Genomic DNA, 19,645 nt, shown 5'->3' on the forward strand with positions numbered 1-19,645 from the left:
AACCCCAGGGGTGCATGAAAGTCTGCCTTTTGCTAGCAAAATCACTAAAGACATGCCTGGGATTTGTGAAGCTGGAATAGGAAAAAAAAATGTTTTGGGAGTGTCTGCTGGGACATTGACTGGAAAGCTCAGGAAAGGCAAGGTCAAGTCCTCCATGTGTCCTGTGGCTGTGAAGCAGGAATGCTGGCTTTTCTGATGTGATTGGAAAAGCAGTCTGTGCCCCAGCTCCCACCCTCACTAGAATTAGTTGAGGTACTGGTGGTGAACAGCCACGGGTGCCCAGCCACACTTGCACTCTCTTCCCCACACAGTCTTGCACCAGAGGGCAGGGGCAGTTGGGTTCCATCTGAGGCACATTCCTTGGTCACAACATGGCAGTCACAGAGGTACAAAGAGATTTCCGGCTTTTCTGACCTGCAGGCTTGACAGGAAATACAGTGAAGGGGAAGATAAAAACAAGAAGAGAGCAAGTGAGGTTTTCTCAAGCCAGGGCTTCCCTGCCTTGAATTGGTGCAGACAGAAGAATGGGAGGAAGCAGCCTTTGAGGGCTGCTGGAGAGGCAGACTTCTATTAATAACCTTGTTTATGTGATCCCAAGGCTTTGTTAGAGGAATTTCTGCAGGCTGAAAGTTTCTTCTCTTGTTGCTTAGGATTTACGCACCTCAGTTTTTTACTTTGCTCCAAACAGAGCATTTTTAGAGAACACTTGTTTAGAAGAGACTGCCTTTATCCCCCTTTCCCCCACAACCTTTGGTGTCCTCTAAGTAGGCATGAAAATCCTCACATTGCCTCATACCTAGAGCTAAAAGAGCCTTCCTTTTTAGCCACAGTCCCAGTTGAGAAGATTCCCCCCTTTCCGCAGCAGAGCAAAGAATGTTGGCATGCAATTGCAAAAGCCTTTCCGTGCCAGTTCTTTGCTCACCTGTGCTATTTGCAACCAGTGTTTCCTTTAAGCTCTCCCTATTTGTTCCCACCATAGCAAGCATTCAAAAAAGAATTGTGGTTGTTTGTTCTACATCCTTGTGAACTGCCATTGTTTGAAGCAGCCATGGACAAACACTTGGAGAGTTAAAAAAGAACATTCAACAGTAATTTTTGGCAGTACAGTAGAGCTGGAAAGAGCTGCTTTTAGATGGTAATGCATATTGTTTAGTGGGATATATTGTAAAGTAGTGGGTTTGGGCCCTCTTTAGCCCTCTCAAAACAAGGCATCTGTGATAAACTACCCTGCTATCCCTTTTTTTTTCCTTTTTCTGCTCTTTCCCCTTCTCAGAACAGTGATATATTCTACTATTCTGATATATGCTACTGATGATTACTCTAGATGCAATAAATTTTTCAGTGGTGCAACCCTGAGATGTTCTAAGCAAGTAACAGGGTGTCTCCAGATCACATATCCTGAGAATCCTTTATATCTGCTGCTATCAGACCAATCCTTCCACACCAGAGCAAAAGGAGTTTCAGCCCTTCCCAGTGAGTGACTGAGGGGATGCAGACATGCACAGGTGTTATCAAAATGAGCATCTGAGCTTGGTAAGAGGGCTGCAATCTTGAAGCTGCTGCTGAAGAACTTTGAACACAGTTGAATGAGATGGAAAAGATATTTACTTTGTTGCTGTTAGGATGGAAGAGCTTTTCTGCAGGGTTTGGATTTTTTATTTTTTTAATCTTTGCTTAATATTTAATTTAATACAGAAAGTATCTCAATAAAATGGGCAACTGCGTTAATTCAGACAAGTAGCTTCCAGGAGTGGTCCCACAGTCACAGGAGTTTCTCTCTGCATTAACATATCTATGTTTAAAGCTAGGCCATCTCAGCATTTTAGTGTAATGTACTGTATAATTTAACAGACAACAGAAATGGCACAAAACAAAGAGCTATGGTATGAGAGAGAAAGGAAGGAGAGAATATTAAGAAAGCTCCTTAAAATACTACATTTTCCCCAGAGTACCAGAGGAAAAACCCTACAATATGCTCATAGCCCCAGCAACCATGTAAATTTGTGCCAATTTGAGGTCTGTGGGCAGCAGTTTCTCTTCAGTTTTGAAAAACTCAGAAATCCGAAGGCTGGCCCAGCTGTTTGAGAACTGAGGCAGGAGCATGTTTACAAGGACAAACATGCTATATAAAGTGCCTCTGTTGTCTGGTGACCAGGCTTGTACCTGTGGTTTGGTACAGTGTGAAAGGTGAAGTCCACGCAATGTGAACTGAAGCCAGACCTACAAAGTTAGAATCATCTGGTAAACCAATTTTTCTTTTTTTTTGCCACATGCCTCCAGCTGCAGCCAATGTAAAAGGTTTTTAAAGGAAGACAAACATGTCTGAGTGCTGCCCTTGACTCAGTGTAGTGAGTGGGTGGCAGATAGTTCAGGAATTCTTCCGTGGCGATACTTAAGATTATTTTAGAGTGCACCTGTAAAGATCTGGGATATCAGAAGTCTCATGTGTGTCCTCTCATGTGCCTCCTAGGAATCCCCCATATCCTAAAGGAATTGACTGTCTGAAAGGTTTACAAAAGAGCCCTTCCTGTGCAGCCTCTGCAGCCCTCAGCCAGAGCAAGTGTTCTGCTGGAAGGGTGTGCTCCGTGCCTGGGCCCACAGGGAACCTCTAGGAAAATCCTGCCTTCCCCTGCTAGTAACGAGTAAGTGCTGGAGGCACTTTCCTGTATGTATTGATGCTATGTCCTTTGAAGCTGCAGTTCCCACAGTGCATAAAGGCTGTATCCCTCCCTTTGATGCCAAATGAAGGCTAGGGTCACTGTATTTGACCTCAGTAACTCAAGGTTTGAAATGGAACAAAAAAGAGTCAGTAACCACTTGAAGTAGCCCACGAGGTTTGATCTTGTGTAATGTAATACTCCATGACAAGAGCTTCCACTGTTATGGGAGCAAAGAGTGTGACATACAACACAGGCAATCTCAGCTCCTCAAACAGAGAACTGGGGCAAGCATAACTGTAGAGAGACTCAGTGGTAAACATCTCCTCTTATCCTGTCTGTAAATCCCTTCAATGTGATGAAATTGCCACTACTGGTCCAGTAGCCGAATATGTAAAGCTGTCTGGCAAAATTAAAACGAGTGGGATTTTCTCCTTTGTGCAAAGAAAAGGCCCGTGTACCAAACTCCACAGTGTTTCCAAAGTGTTTTACATGGGAGAGGGCTGTAAAGGGCTCCCTTCTTCAGCTGCTGGTCTAACAACTAGCAGTGCTGACTTTCATTTCTTGAATAAAACATTCTCATTTGGGTGATGATGCTTCCCTGGACTGTGGCATTATGCCATCTCATTTTCCATAAGCCAGCCTGCAAACACAAAGACTCTGGATTGCTGGCCAAGTGTTGAACAAGAAGAAAATCAGCAGGTCTAATGTTGAAATGATTGATATTATTTTAAAGCAGTCTTGTAAATACAGTGGAATTAGTCCTGTCATCTCAGTCAGAGCAATCAAAAGAGTCATTAAAGTTTAATAAAGTTGAGTGATTCATCTTTTGCTGTAATATTTTCAAATAATTATCCTACTTAAGGTTTAAGCTCCTTGAGAGTGTAGAATCTAGGCAGATGTGAGAAGGGCTGAGAAAGTCTGAATCCAGTATTACCTCCTGCTGCCTACTCTCTTCTCAACTTTGTACCTTTTATTCCTACTAATACCGCTTTGCTGTACTGAGAGTTACAAACTCATTCTTGGTTAACATGTTCCAAAAGTTGCAAAACCCAGATGAGTGCTTGGCCTAAACAGTCTAGGATATCATCTCTGACAGCTCCCCATCACATCTTGCCTCCTTGTACACTTCTGGTGGCAAACATCCAATATCTGGGACTTCTGGGGAACACAGCAGCCCTGTCACACGCACAGTGATGCAAGGCACAGTGCTGCCCAGAGCCCTGCAGGTGTGGAAGCCAGCCCAGGGACACTTACAGTGTGGGAGAGGATGTAGCTGTACACCTCAGCTCTCTGGTACAGCAGATGGTAACAGCCACTGTTGTCGTGTGTTCAATGGTTAGATGTTTCCAGAGCCTCAGGCCTCTGCTTTGCTTGGCTGAATTCCTCTTCATTAATGTTTGCTTTTGAAAGAGATTTATTTAGAAGGGGGGAAAATATGGCACAGAAAACTGTAGTCACCAAAAGAAAGGAGTTTAAAGGCAGGTCCTTATTTCTATCAACAATAAAAGGACTCAGCAGGTTAGCTATTATATCTGTGTATTAAATAAAAGCATTCACTGTGAGCAGAGTGTGCACACTTACTTCAGTTCAGCTGATAGACACTCATTAAGCTGTAGTGAGTAATTTACTCTCAATTGTTTCTCCAAGCCCTAAATCAGAGGCTTGCAAACTGTGCTAATGCCACACCTTCCTTTCCCTGGCATAGAAAGAAGGGCTAAGACACCAACTTATCAGAGACAGGAAAAATGGCCTTGCCTAAAACCTGAGCAGTTAAAAAGTACACTTTAGATCCCAGCTAGGCATTTCAGCTTTGGCTCAACCCAAACAGGAATTGAGTTCACAGGAAATTTTGGTCATGGGGTCAAAATGTGCTTTCCAAGTTTTTCTCGCTGTTTTGTACATAATCCTTGGTGATGGATCACTGGACAACATCCCCATATCTATTTCACTCTAATGGAGACTTCCCCTAGAAGGAATCCAATGTGCTTTCTTTGTGCCCAGGCTGAAATAACATTCTTTGTAAGATGGGCTTTTTAACAGTGAAAATCTTCACTGTTTACTGAGAAGTGGGACTGGGCATCTTGATAAAGACAAGCCAGCTTATCTTGTTCCTCAGCACCCCAGAGTGGGCAAGAGACAGGCATATGCCCAGACCCTGGAGTACAAATCAGCAGTGCAGTAATGACTCCAGCTGCTTTGATAATGATTGTAACACACAAGGGCTAAGAAGAGACTGAAGAGCAGGTGGAGTGGCTTGTTCAGGCCCCATCTCAGCCATTCTGCTGTATGCTGTCACCAAGGCACCAGCCTAGCTGGGTATGATTAACCACTTATAGCTCTTTCTTTGCACTGATGGGAAGTGATTCAGAACTGCATTTCTCCCCTTTGAGTGAAGTAGAGAAAGTGTGTGGAGATCACAGGCACCGCCTTGTTTTATTTCCTGATGGCTCTACAAAAATTGAACTGCCTGTGAAAAATGTTCCACCAAGAATGAGGGAGGATTTGGCTTTAAATCACCCTGGTAAGGCGCTTTAAATCCCTAAACTACATGGTCAGATATATGTCCTAACCATGGCAGTCAGAGACTCAAATATGAGGTGTCTTTCTTTGAGACCTGTGCATCTGCTCTGCTATTCTATGATTATCTAATATCTGTAGTATTGGACTGATAATGCAGGAAAAACACCGTTCTCTCATAGGGACCACGTACTTGACCCTTAGCTAGAGAATTTTGCCTTTCACCAGGGAGATGGCATCTTTCCAGGTAGAATGGAAAATCCCTTTCTGGGGAAAACTGTCTCCTCACATGTCAGACCTTTGTGTTAAGACAGAACTAAGATAAATCCACGCAGTTCACACAGAAATTAAGCAGCACTGAATTGCAGTCATCTGGCTTGCCAGTGGTGAGTTACATTCGGTTTTGGGAAGCACTGCGTGCAGTGAAAATAGAAGGCTGTTAAGGCAGCCCCTGGACACATGCATTTCTGCATTTGCAGTGCCTAAATATTTGCCATTTCCCACATGGGGGTGCTGACATGGCATTAACTTTCTGCAAACATTCCCTGAAATGGCAGTCTGGGGACGTTCAGCAAAAGGCTTAGTCTAGGTTATGGGACTGAGTGTGCTGTGCTCTGATGTTTGAATCAGCAAGAGAAAGGCTTACGTCCATTGTCCCCACGCAATCATTTCTTTTTACTTTGTGCAGCATGTGACTCTGCCAACTATAAGCAGAGTAAAAGCTTTCCAGAGCAGTTTTAGGGTTTTCTCTTCATTTTCAAATGTAGAAAAAGGCAGGAAAAAGCAGCTGAAGATGGTAGTCCAAGATTAAAACCTAGGATCAGCTTCTCAGTTCATATTCAGTAAGGGGATTTGCTGGGTAGCTTGTACCCTTGTACCTTGATTTTCTCCTAGTAGCTCCCATAGTTCTGACTTTGATGCTGTCCCAGCATATTTTGCTTTCTTTTCTCTCACCAGGAGGCAGAACATTTTGTCAAATGGAGTTTGGTTTTTTACCTCCATTGAGGGGTGGAGTAGAAAATGCAGAGCTGTAAGATTCAGCAGGAACAGCAGGCACCAAGCCTTTTCCTCCCTGATAAGCACCACGAAAAGGAAATTATCTTGACCCCATAGAAGAGTGGCTGCATCATGCAAAGTGCCTGGAAATCCTTGGCCAAGCAGCTACGGAAAGGTACCATAGAAACATACCTGCTGTTCACTCAGAACTGCCCCCCATGCTTTCAACTGGCTTTTTCAAAAAGCAGAGACATCTCTGTGTGATGCTCAAGAATTTCCCCACACAACTCCTCAAGAACAGAGACAATTGTACTAGGAATTGCATGCCCAGTATTTATGTTCCAGGAAGAGATGAGAAGAGAGAGTGCTTAGCAGTGCTCCCCAGCCCTGCCTCTTCCTGTATCCTTAGCTTCCATATAGTGGTGTCTGTTTATTTGACACAATCCAGAAAATGTAAACAGTTAGTTTAAAATTAGATAGAAAACCTCTAGGGGAATGATGAAATAGAAACATCTTAGATGGCTGCACTCATGATGTATGTTCACTTAGTAAAAGAGGCACAAAGATGAATGCAGTGGCTTGCTTATCACTCACTAAGTGTATGTGAACCACTTGATGAAGTGACATGAGCATGATGTGCCACTTGCCAGCAGTCTGCAGAGACTGCACCCTCCAGTGTCCCTGCCCAATGGAGTGGAAGTTGGAAATAGATGACCCTCTTTAAGGTCCAGTCCCACCCAAACAGCCTCATGATTCTATGATTCTATAACGTTGAGAAATTAATTTATTGACAATTAAAATTTAAATGTAATTACTAATTTGGATAGTGGAAAACAAAAAATGCCAAATGTTAAAACAACGCCTTCATCTGCTCTTGCTCAGGCTCAACTTCACTCCTTCATTCCAGACTCCTTTACTCTCCCTAGACAGCACAGAGGGGATTTGGGTTATAGTCAGCATGTAGTGGTTTCTCCCTGTTGCTCATTTTTATCTGATACTTTTTCTTTGCCCTGGTTTGGGTTCTCCATGGGCTGCAGTTCCTGTCAGGAAAATCTGGTCCTGTGTGGCTCTTGTGTGAGCTCTCACACAGACTGCAGGGAATATATGCTCTGGTGCCATGGAGCACCTCATCCTCTTCCTCTGACCTTGGTGTTCCCTCTGCTGTTTCTCACTCTTTTTGCTCCCTCTTGTCTCTCTCTGTGGCATTTTCTGCTATCTTAAATACATTTCCACAGAGGTGCCACCAGCTTAGCTGCCGGGCTCAGCTGTGTCCTGGTGTGGGTCTGTGGTGTAGCTCTCTCCAGCTGGCTGTGTCCAGCGTGACCTCTTCCCACAGGGGCACCCACAGGGGCAGCCTCCCTCTGCCCCACTTGCCACCTACACCCAATACAAGTACACTGGATATTTTAGATCTCCAGCCACCAGAAGTAATGGCTATACAGGCTCCAGGAAAGGTCAGATATATTTGCCCTGGCCTTCCCCTGTTTGCTGATGAAACATTCCCTCCTGCCTCTTAGTCCTGTCTCATAGGACTGCATGGAAAAGGACCACTCCAGAACTGAGAAGCTGGTCCTGGGACTGAAGTGTGGTCTTGGTCATGAGGTTTTTGTATGGGTTTTTTTTTTCCATCCTCTAACCGTACCAGAGCCACCCTCACTTGTTGCTAGGTGATATTTTCCTTATGTGGAGTCATAATTTTGTGTGAGAAGTGGCCTGAGCAGTGAACCTTTGAGAGAAAAAGCACAGAAAGCTGTGCGCAAGAGATGATGAATCCAGGGAAGTGAAGTAGGGTGGAGACAAATGGAATATGCCAGTATCATGAAGGGAATGATGACGGGCAAACTTTTCCCAAATTGCCTGGTAACATATGTGTAGGATGAGCACAGGTGTTTGGATTGTTTGGATCTACTGAGGTAGAAGACTGAAGATTTACTGACATCTGAACCTTGGATCCCTGGTGGGTACAGTTATCCTCTCACCCTTCTTCAATCCCACTTCCTTTTAGCCTGTTTTCAATCCAAAGTTATCACATCCCAGTAACCATGAAGATTTCCTTGTCATGTTGTGTCATGCTTATCTCCTGGCTGGTGCTTCAGCTGTAAGATAAGATCTTTGGGGCAAGAGGACATTGTTTTCATCAGTGTAATGCAGGGAAGTGTGGCACAGTCCACAGCTTAAGACTTCAAAGGGATGCAACATTATAAAGATGAGAAGAATCCAAACTCCCTGTCACTCTGCATCCCCATATCCACTCACTGGGATCTACCACACTGGTCCCAAAAACCTTGTCATCTTCAACTGAAAATTCATAAAAGCCAAATGTAAATTCTAAATTGAAAACTTGTGGAAGAGCAACACTGAGAAAGCAGCCTGCCCAGCGGTGACTGTGCAGATAATGAAGGAAATGAACCTGGCCCCTTTGGAACTCCCTTATGCTCTTCTCTCCATCCAAACCTCAAAAATGTAATGGCATGTCTGTGGCAAGGAAACAGTAAATTACTTTTTTTCCACCCTGAGCTACAAGCTGCAGCAATCAGACCCCTGGGAATTCTGACTTCTTCTTCAACTCAGCTGGAAGGATTAATGCAGCAGACTTGAGGGGGTTCCGCTTCAAATCCCAGCTCCCTTGCCTGCCTAATTACTTCCATGTGTATTTGTGCAAGGCTGCATGTTGTCTGGGGTCTGCAGGTGGCACAGTGACCTTTGGGCTATAGGTGCACTCTCCATACCTCACCATATGTTACACGAATGAGCCAAGCAGTGGGAAGGCAATTGTAAGCATCCATGGCCAAGCAATCGCCCTCTGTACAGTGACTGATGGGTTCTGTCTCTCTACCCTCACTTCTCCTTTATGCTCTCTCCAGCTGTGAAAGGAGAAGGAATTTTCTGGCCCTAGTTTATAATGTTTAATTAAAAAGAAAACTTCCATGCAAAGATAGCTTGTTTCCACAGCTTTGATGTTGGTGCCTGTGGGAAATAGATGAGTTGGAACTGCATTCTGGGTAACAAAATGCAAATGAGCAACTTCAAGCATTCTTGTGAGCTTTTCAAATCTCAAAATCAGAAGAGCCAGATCAATATATTTTCCTAGCGAATTCTGTTGTGCTGGTGCACTTGAGCTACTGATAGTACTGCTTTCTCCAGCTTTCTTAAAGGCCTTTCCAGAAGTCTCCTCAGCTATGTTTTAGTTTGTTCTCAGTGAGGCAGCTGCACCCTTGTGTGAGTGCTCTGTAGGGAATGTGGTGTTTGTTTGCAGGGAAAAAGAAGCAGCAGTGGGTGCAATTCCACCCATGAGTGCTCCTAGGGAGCACCCTGTCCCCGGGGAAGCATCTAGCGTTGCAACAATTTCCAGTTGTTCCTTACTTATGATGGGATTGGGTAAGGCAACAGAAATTCCTCTTTGGTATTTGCCCCTTTTCATCTTTGAAGTCTGACAGAAAAAAAAAGACAAAATGCGAACATATATTTTAGAGAATATGGAAAACCTGTCAAGGGCTTTTGGGGCAAAGGAAGTGGTTCAAAAGAATGGCTCATCTCAGAAATTTGGAGTGCTGGCTACTGGTTCCAGTGGGATAATTCCCATCTACCACACAGGGATATATGTATGTCATGCCTTTCAGGCAGCCTGGAATAGAAAACGTGATAACTTCTAATTTATGTTTTTCAGCAGTTTCTTCAAATATATTCTGCTAAGATATCTGGTCTAGCTTCACAGGATTTCTCTTTTCACAGTTTTGTTAAACTCACCTAAGGCATGTGTTATACACTGAAAACAGATGTATAAAGGCAGTATAAAGGGAATATGCTCACTGCCTTTGACTCTTCCTGGAATTAATACTTGTCCCTGGCTTGCCTCCTTCCTGCCGTTAGATTGCCTCCAAGAGGGATAAGGCTGAATGAGAAGGACTGCCCAGGGGAGACTGCCCTCAGTGGGCATTGCCACGGGAGATGGCTCAAGTGTCCTGCTGTCTGAATGACCACATGGACGAAGCCTTTTGGAATGGGCTGTGCTAAGGAAGACTGAGTTTTTTTCTTAGTGTCTTTGCAGCCCTGATGGCTACCCAGATGCACAGCCCTGATTTGAAATTCCTATGTGTGTCGCTGGTCCTCCAGCATATCTCTGGAACATGTCCTCAGTGTGCTACACAAGAGCTATCTTCAGACAAGTCACCAGTCCTCCAGATCTGATGGCAGTGCTGTTTGAGCCCTCTCACACTTGCACTTGTCTCTGATCCTCTTCTACCAGGCTTTCCCTGGGAACAACCTCAGGAAGTCTGCCTAAGATGTGCTGCCTGACTTATGCTGTTTTCCATCTGTGTCCCAAAGCAAAAGGGCAACTCTGCTGGGCACTGCTGGGTAGGGACAGCCCCCAGCTTCCCTCTGTGTCCATGTCCTGTGAGCTAGTAGGGGTTGTGCCTGGTGTCTTCTGCCCAAGAGAAGGTGGGGCATGGGAGACGTGTCTGAATAGGTGTCAGGAGTGCCCAGGAATTGACACTGAACCGTGCCATAAATCAAATCCCTCCTGATGGGAGAGAGTATTTTAAAGTCCTTGCAAGGAGTTTCAAAGAATAAACCCAGACTTTTCCTGGAGTTTCACTGCTGCCAGATAGTTGTTTATTAAGTCTTATCAGAGGAACATAGCCACTAGTGTGACCCAGGCATAACATAGAGCACTGAAAGCAGGAGAGAAGTCCAATTATCAAGATTTACACTGCCTTTTAAAGATAATTTAACCAATGGTTACTAGAAACTTATATTATTTTTACTTTCCTACCAATAATTCAGTAATGTGGCCAGGAACTGTGGAATTTTTTCTCCAATCATCCCAAATTACTTTTACTGCAGAATATGGAGTAGTAGAAAAAGAAGGTTTGGAGGACAACAACAATCCTTCATTTTGATATTTTTTGCTCTTATCTATTTACTACAAAGAGAAGCCCAAAACCTCTAAATTTTTCACTCTGTGACAATTTTACATAGTAGTCTATCACCTAATTCACAGCGTTGTATTTTCTAGTTCTTGTCTGATCGTAGGCAGTTTCTTCCAAGGTTGGAGATCAAAACGGTGTTGTTCAGGGGGATAAAAACCCTTCAAAACAGGTGGCGAAATATTCTCAGCACTCTGGGTTCCTACAAGGAATTTCTGACAGCCTTGGCTCAGTGCTTGGTGCACTGTGTTAGAGGAGGGGTCCCAAACAAGTCCGTGCTGTTTATGATAGGGACAGCATCTGTGTCTGTGCCAATCTCCCAGCAAAGACAGCTCCCTTTCCTCATCATAGCTGGGTTCTTCCTCTGGACAGGTCGGGTGGGGAATTCCCCTTTCATGTGGGATTTCTTTTTGCTGGCATGCATCCTAGGACAGATGTAGCTGATCAGTGGGCCCCAGAAATGGGAGCACTAACAACTTCCCTGTGGTGTAAAGAAAAAGTCTTCACATATGGAGTGGCTGAAGTGATTCAGAGCCTTCCAGTCAAGGTGCTGTGCTTTCTGCTCTGGTGATTTACGGAAGTGCTTTAGGTAGTGGGGTTTGTCCAGATTGCATATGACAGTACACTGCATCACCATTTGTGCATGGTAAAAATGGAATGAGTCAAGCTTACACAAGCTTTCTTCCTAGGACTTCAACCAAAGAATTCTTCCCCTTTCCTTCAGGGTTCAGCAGTGGAGACAGTGAGAAAACTGGATGAAAAAGCACTGTGGAGGCACTGTAATGGTCCATTTGATACAGGCCCAAATCAGTGATACTCTCTGCTCTGCAGGGTGTCAGGGTCCCCACTCCCCTTGCAGACCAGATGGGATCCTGATGATGCCCTGACTGTGTTTGTGGGTAGGCTGACTTGGAGGGAACATTCGCAGAGGACAGTGTCTGACTAGATTAGAGCCGTTTCAAGCCATTTGTTTTCAAATGCACCATGTTTGGTTTGGGCCATGTGGGGCTTGTTTGATAAAGGAAGAACCATACTAATTGAATTCGCTGGGTCAATGGCAGTTCACCCGAGGGGGAGGGCAAGGACTCTGCTGGAGGGATCTGCTATTAGACAGGAAACTGCAAGAGCTTGGCTTTTCATGCTGGCAAAACTCATGGGTCTTATCCCCCAGTGAGCCTCACGTAACAGCGGGAATCCCAAGGCCTCAGAAACTCACTGCGTTACAAAGGTCTCTGCCTGATGCAGGAGGAAAAAATGAGCTCAGGTTGTGCCTCTGAACCTCTAGTCCAGTTTTGGTTGCGAGGAAGGACCAAAGCTGGCTAAAGAAAACTCCTTAGGCATTTCAGGGCCAGTCCCGTCCCCTTGCAAACCTTAACAAAAGGAGTCTGGTGAGCAGCAGCAGCTCCCCTTCCAGACTCCCTTAGCACAAAGGCTCTGTATCCCTGCACTAGTTGTGAAGAGAATGAGGAAGTAAATGGAAAAAATCAGGCAAATAGGGAAGAAAAAAATTAATTTGTGTCTCTGCCACTGACTGGAGATGGGATTACTACAACTTAAAGCAACAAGTGATGCAAATCATTATTGGAAAACCCAAACAAATGAGAATAGCATCTTTCATTTATCTGCTGGAAATTGCCACAGGCTGTGTTCAAAGGCAAAATCTATAGCTCTGCGTGTGCATTCTAGTGGGGAATATTCCATCTGCCCCAGTAACCTCTCTTAATAGTCCCCACTGGCTTCAGGGGAGGCTGGCAGTGTTCACTGAGCATGGCTCTTGTCTGATGTGATTGCCCTACAAATGGGAGGCGAGTGGAAAAGCAACGGGGAGTCCCTAATTACTTCCACAGAATATAAATCCATGATGGTTTTGACAGCTTCTGGAGCTGAGGGCAGTATCCCACTGCCTGGCACACCTCACGTCAGAGAGCAGCTGGCTGTAGTCCCACCTTCATCAACAGCACCATCAACACCCCAGGAGGAAAGGGCAAAGCAGGAACATGTGAACAGTGTGACACTTGATGCAGAAATTGCCTATTAGCCACAGCAGTTCTGACCTTATGGATCCCGAGGCTCTGACACTACCTGAATTGCAGTGAATAGCTATGCCTCTCCTACTTGGCCTGTGATTTGTGCTCAGTACCTAATGCTCCTGTGAAAAGCATTACATGTGTTGAGAGGATGTCTTGTTATTGTACTATCACCCTAGAATGTGAAGATGTTGGTCACCCATTCGTGAGGACTCAGCCTCATTAAAGTGGTGGATAAAATTAATCTCCAGGACAAATCCTGGAAAATGGCATGTCATGAGTCTGTACTCCTTTTCCTCCTCCACAACTGCCCTTTATAGTCATCCTGCTAAAGGAAGCGAGCTTTAATGAACATGCCTGATTGATGAGGAAACCTATTGTGAGCAGAAAAACAACATTTCCTCCTGCCTACTCTGGGAGCTGTTCCATCTTCCTCAGGTACACTGACATATTCCAGTGTAAATATACAGGTAGCAATAAATTGCTTTGCTGTAGTTTTATCTTGAGTTCCAGCAATAGGTTATGACAAAGCATTTGTATCACCTAATGGTGTATGCAAGGCATCATTGAGGCAGAACTGCAGTGTTATACAATCATAAAATGGTTTGGGTTGGAAGGGACATTAAAGATCCTCTTGTTCCCACCCTGCTGCCATGGGCAGGGATGCCACCCACTAGACCAGGTTGCTCAAAGCCCCATCCCACCTGGTGTTGAACACTTCAGTATGTGCAGCAACAGTTGCTGTATATAACATCCCAGTATCTATCACAGAATCATAGAATTGTTTAAGATGGACAACACTTTTAAAATCATCAGGTCCAAACAAGGCAGTGGAATTGGATTGGTACCTCCTGTTTGGAGGGCACTTCAGAACTGCTGTCTCTAGGAATAGCAGTTGTTTCCAGGTGAGAGAATTAGTGGTTGCTGGAATATGAGATCAGGGTGCTATGGGACGAGGGTCTTGCTACTGTTCTGAGAAAATTATTTCAGTGACATGTACTCTCCAGATACAAACAAGAATGCTCATGTCATCCATTTATGTAACTGGTTTGTTGCCTTTTTTCCTGTAACAAAAGATTATTGCTAAATTCACTGACCAAAATTAAACTAAACTACTGAATCCATGTAGCTTCTTGAATATGTATATAAATCTCATTCAGAATCATGCAGTTTGTGCACATCTCTAATGTAGTGGAGTTACTTTAGTCTCACTGAAATGCAGCTTCCTTTGAGCAAATCACAGTAGACTGGCAAAGCAGTGTTAAATGACACCCTGGCAGGAAGTAAAGAGGATAATATTTCACTGAAGGAAAATTGCAGGAAGTCAGTAGAATGTCTGTTATCTTAGCTGGAGCTGGCATTTGGCCTGGTTCTAAAGATAACACCTTTTTTTTACCTCCAAGACTTGTCACTTGCTGCTTTATGACCAAGTATCTTGATTTATGTCTCACTCAGAACACCTCCAGCTGCAGAGCATCACCAGTGCCTGGGGGTGACTCCAGGCTTCTCCATAGCATACAGAAAGTTGAATTTTTCAGTCCCCAGGATGAGGGACTGGTGCAAGTCTGCTGTTTCCACAGGCAAGAGAAGAGTAGCAGGAAGGTGTGCAACTGTAATCGCAGGCTGAAGAGGCGAGCACAAGGGTATTGGGATTGCTACAGCCACTACTGCCAGACACCTGGGAGAGATCAGGTAGGTGACTGCTCCATCTGTTCTGAGTAACTCTGACTTCTGTCTGAGCAGCCACAGCCAGCCTGCCTTTGCAGAGCTCCCACAGAGACTAAGCAGGCAGCACAGTTTCCCTGAGCGCATTGCTGTCCCAGGCGACTCTCTGTTTCCGTATTTCCCTGACTGGCATCACACTGAAGTTGTGAATTCTCATCTGGCGTAAAAGAAGAAAATCACATCTGACTCATAGCAGTTGTTGAGATCTGGATTTATTTTCCAAGGCCTAGGCAGCGCTAGAAGCTCCTTGATTTCCAGGATCTAATGGGACTGCTATCCCCAAAAGACAAGTACAAAACGTTCACAATGATCAGTTGGGTGCTTCTGATAATTTTTAGCAAGTATAGTAAATAGTTAATTTTCTAAATTGTCGATTATGGAAGGAGGTGTATTTTGTGAAATGCACACTGCCTGTCATGCTGAGCACTAAACAAATACCACTCTTGCTTCATAAATGGTTGATGGGGTTACCAGGAAAAGTTACTTGTCAAGGGACATGCATTTATTCTACAGATTGGAAAGTAAAAAGGTTTTATCTCCAGCTGATGTTCTTGTAAATCAATTTATGACCAAGTCCCTACTGACTTTGACAGGCTGTACAACTTCTCTTGGTGGCTGAGGGAAGTTGCCTCATTTCTACCACAAAAATCTCTACTGACCTTGACAGCAACTGACCTTGGATGACTGATAACAAAGAGTTTAGGACTAGATGTTTTGCTGTTTGTGTATTTTTTGTTCACACTCTTCTTCTGAACTCTTTTCCTAGTTTCCTTGAACTTCTCTCTCTCTGTGTTGCCAAAACATCATGTGTGTATCTGGGAGGCTTTCCAGCTTTCAACTGCAGAAGTGGGTCAGTCCTCATCCGTGCACATTTACAGTCTTTAGCAGATGCCCCGGCGCTCAGCACAGTCCTAGGAGAACTTAAGCAGTGCTGTCATAGCCTGTTGCTCCCAGAGGTTCACAGGATTGCCAGCCAGCATTAACTCTTACATTTGTTCTCTCTGACTGTCTGTCTACAGAAAGAGATCTTGTAATGATTGCCCAGCTAAGGATGAATTATTAATTTGAGATGGTGAAGGAGATCTGTGTCAGAGCCCAGCTTTGGATGGGTGACTTGCACAGAACTTAAAAGCATCTCTAGCTCATCCCCCTGCCTCATTCCGCATTCTGTGCCATTTCTCTCACTGCCTCAGGGCAGAATGTTTCAGAAAGTTGGAGTGGGAATATTTTTATTCATCCTGTTACATGAAGTTAATCTCGTGTAGCAAAGCAGCTGTGTAATGTTTTGTATTAAATCTCATGTCTTCCCTTGGGTATGATTAAAATTCAGGTGAAGGGTTTTTTAAATTTTATTTTATTTCCCCCCTCCCAGGGCTCTCAAGGGGCCATTAGGCTTCATTCTTAATAGCTTGCCATCCCCTTGCCTCTGCTCGTCCTGCTGCACACACAACTGCACTTGTCTGACTGATGAAGGGTGAAGGCTCTTTAGTGACTCGTGCACATGCTGCACATTAGTGAAGACATTTCTAGCTCAGGTGAAGGGATGGATGCTCCCTGGCACACTGAATAAAGCCTTGGTTGGCAAATTCTCTATTTGCTTGATTATAGCCCTGGAACACAGCAAATCCCAGTTGGAAGGATACCAGCTGCTCTACCAATACCCTGGGCTTCCCAAAACTATTGCTATATTTCAGTCGCTGTTTCCAAGAAAGGCAGAGTTTCCATTCTCTTCCTTTCTAACATGTCGTTGCTCTTGCTTGCAACAGAGGGATTTGCCCCCATTTGTCAGTTGAAAGAGAAAAACCTCTTCTCTGACCCCCGTTTCTCTACTCTCTCCCTGCTTTGTGTCTTTATCTGTAGAACCAAAATGAGATTGCCCTGAAGACAACACAGAGACCTGATAGTGAGGGAGGGAGGGATTGATTATCACAGGAATACACAGGGGAAAATAAAGAATTAAAGTGCTTCAGAGAACACAACAGGGCTAGAGATAGTGAGAGAAAAGGAGCCTAGAGAAGTGGAGATGAAAGCGGGAGAGTGAGATGTACTGGAAAGGAGGAAGAGAGAAATGTACGGACTGGGTGGTACACTGCACAGAAGGAGCTAACTCAAGGGCTTGCACCACTTCTTCCCCTCTGCACCTCTTCTAGAGCAACCAAAACCATCTTAAAAGCAGTGCAGCAGAAGTGGTCTGGGCAAATTCCTGTTTCCCTCTAAATTCCCTAATCTTGACTCTGCTGCACATTTCAGGAAAATCCGGATAACAATTTTTTCTTAAAGTCTTTAACTTTCACAGCCACTTCTGCAATTTGGTATCACAGCCAGGAGGACAGAAAGTGCCATAACATGGCATGAAAAGTTCTACAGAGGGGCTGGTAACAACAAGAGGGAAGAGCAAGAAGCTTTAGAGCCTTTGCCAGGCTTTCCACAACTCTCAGGTTTCAGGGGCTTGGTGGATTCAACCTTCTAGTGGACTGTAAGTCTACAGGACTAGTCTTGGGATCTTTCAGACAGAATCTGAGTTCTGGGTCCTTCACTGAGGGTAGCTCAGAATACAGGAATCAAGAAGATGGTTCTTTCCTCTTGCTTTGTAAGCTTTTGTGATGTACGTACAGTAAGTTAAATGCAGTAGGTGGCTACAGGCTACTTAGCTAAGAGAATGTGTCCTTGGCATTGTTTCATTGAAATCAGTCCAGTAAAACCAGGGGTGAAATTGGCTCCAACATTTAATAAATCCACAATTTATCTCTTCCTGATAGGAAACAGCAGCTAATAACTCACAATGTTGTTTAAAACATTCATAGCAGGAATCAGTCAGATAAGTGACTCACATAGTTCCAACCTGTGTCCCATGATGGTCTACAAAAATCCATATTTTTAAGCTGCAAAATAACATTATTTGTATAGCAGTTGTTCTGACTAATGAGGGTCCAGCCAGTGAAAGGATTTTCATCTTCAGATGAAGAAAACTCACATTTGAAGTAACTGAGAGAGGTGTAATCATATTTTGATCACAGGTTAGGAGTCGAAAATTCTAATAAATCTGGTCCTACTGCCCACTTGGCGAAATCACTGCATATTCCTGGCATTCATTTGCTCTCACTTGTAAAAACGGGAGGCTGATTAATTAGTGCCTGGCGAAGGGTTCACAAGGACCATTAATTTTATGACTACATTTTTTAAAATAACTAATCTTGCCCTAGTGTCCAGTCAGCCTCAATCCCACTATAGAACACTCAGGAATTTCCCAGCTCCCATACCCTGCATGGCTGCTCTGTTCACTTACCAGCTCCCTTTCGCTGACAGAAGAGCAGGGCTGCCCTACGCACAAAAGCACAAAAGGACTCTTGAGATGGAGGGAAAAAGAAGCAAAACTTGTGCAGCTTTGTTTCTGCCCTCACTGTGTACATGCCTGGAAGGGGTGTGACAAGTGAAAAGAGGTCTGCAAAGTACTGTCTTTTATTATAGAAAGTAGCATATCTGAGAAAAACAACAGAAGCTTCAGAAAACAAAAGAAAGCTACGTAGTTTTTGACAGCTATCCCAATGAGGCTACAGTAGCTTCACCATCCAATCATTGCTTTGTGGACTTGTTAGGATATGTCATCTCCATTTGTTGCTAGAGATCAGTTTAGATCTGAAAAGCTACATCCCACTTAAGGCACTGAATTTGATAATGAAAAATTCTGGGATCATGTGTGATGTCCAGCAACCTTCACACCATGAAAATTGACTGTCACCACTCTGAGTCATTGATGTTCTTGTTGCATTTTACAGCCTTCCTGAAATCATTTTACACAGCCATGAATATTCATCCCAATGTTTAGTAAGTGGACACTTCAATTTTCTGGATTTAATAACATTCTATTTTGCGTGATACTGGGAAAAACATTAGGTCATTCCATGCCCAAGGTCATTATTTTGGCAGTCTCCCAGCTAACCTGGTAGCGCCCATGTAAACTGAATTCTGCAGAAGGGGGATTAGTTTTGCTGCAGGACACCATGCTACCTCCTTTCACTTAAGGAGGGGGATGACTGATTTGGAGTTCTGATGAGGTGCTGTTTTGTTTTTCTCCTTAGCCATGTTACATGTGCTTGGATAGGACCTATTCCCTGTTCTAAGGGGAGCTACCACCACTTTTCTGGATAGGAATCCCTCTCTACATATAGACATTGGAACCCTTTCCTTCAGCTGGCTCTCTGGAGGGAGTCATTTGGGGAAAAGGGAAGCAGTGAAATAGTTTGATGAATGGCATGGACTTACATCCCCCAGGAGGATTCCATATGTTTTTAGCAGATGTTCAACACGTTATGGCAACACAACTGGCTGTGTTGAAACAAATTGCAGGGTGACCATCTAACTCTTGTCAGAAGTGAAGTTTTCAACACTTCCATCTCCCCCTGGCAGTTACTTCTGTTTTCTGTAGATACCTGTGAGTTACATACCACATTTTTGACTGGAAAATTGTCAAGAACTTTAACTGTCCAGTAAGATGTTATTTAATTGGAACATCTCAAGGAACAGTAAACCCTAAAGCTATGTTTGTTGGTTTACCTTTTTTGGCTTTTTAAAGGAGAAAGGTGCTTTGTAAAATCTTATAAGAATAAAAATACTTTCATGATTTTAGTGTCATGTGGAGTTTTAAAAATGCCTTTGAGCCTCCTCTCTTTGTGATTGAGAAATGTAAATGGGAAGAAGAGTACAAAACATTTGAGGATAGATATTTGGATGAGTAAGGCATTTGTCTGTGATCCAGGATCTCCTAGCTCATGTCCTGGAGCTGACACAGACC

The sequence above is a fragment of the Coloeus monedula genome (assembly GCF_965178545.1).
Source record: "Coloeus monedula genome assembly, chromosome: 6".
NCBI lineage: Eukaryota > Metazoa > Chordata > Aves > Passeriformes > Corvidae > Coloeus > Coloeus monedula.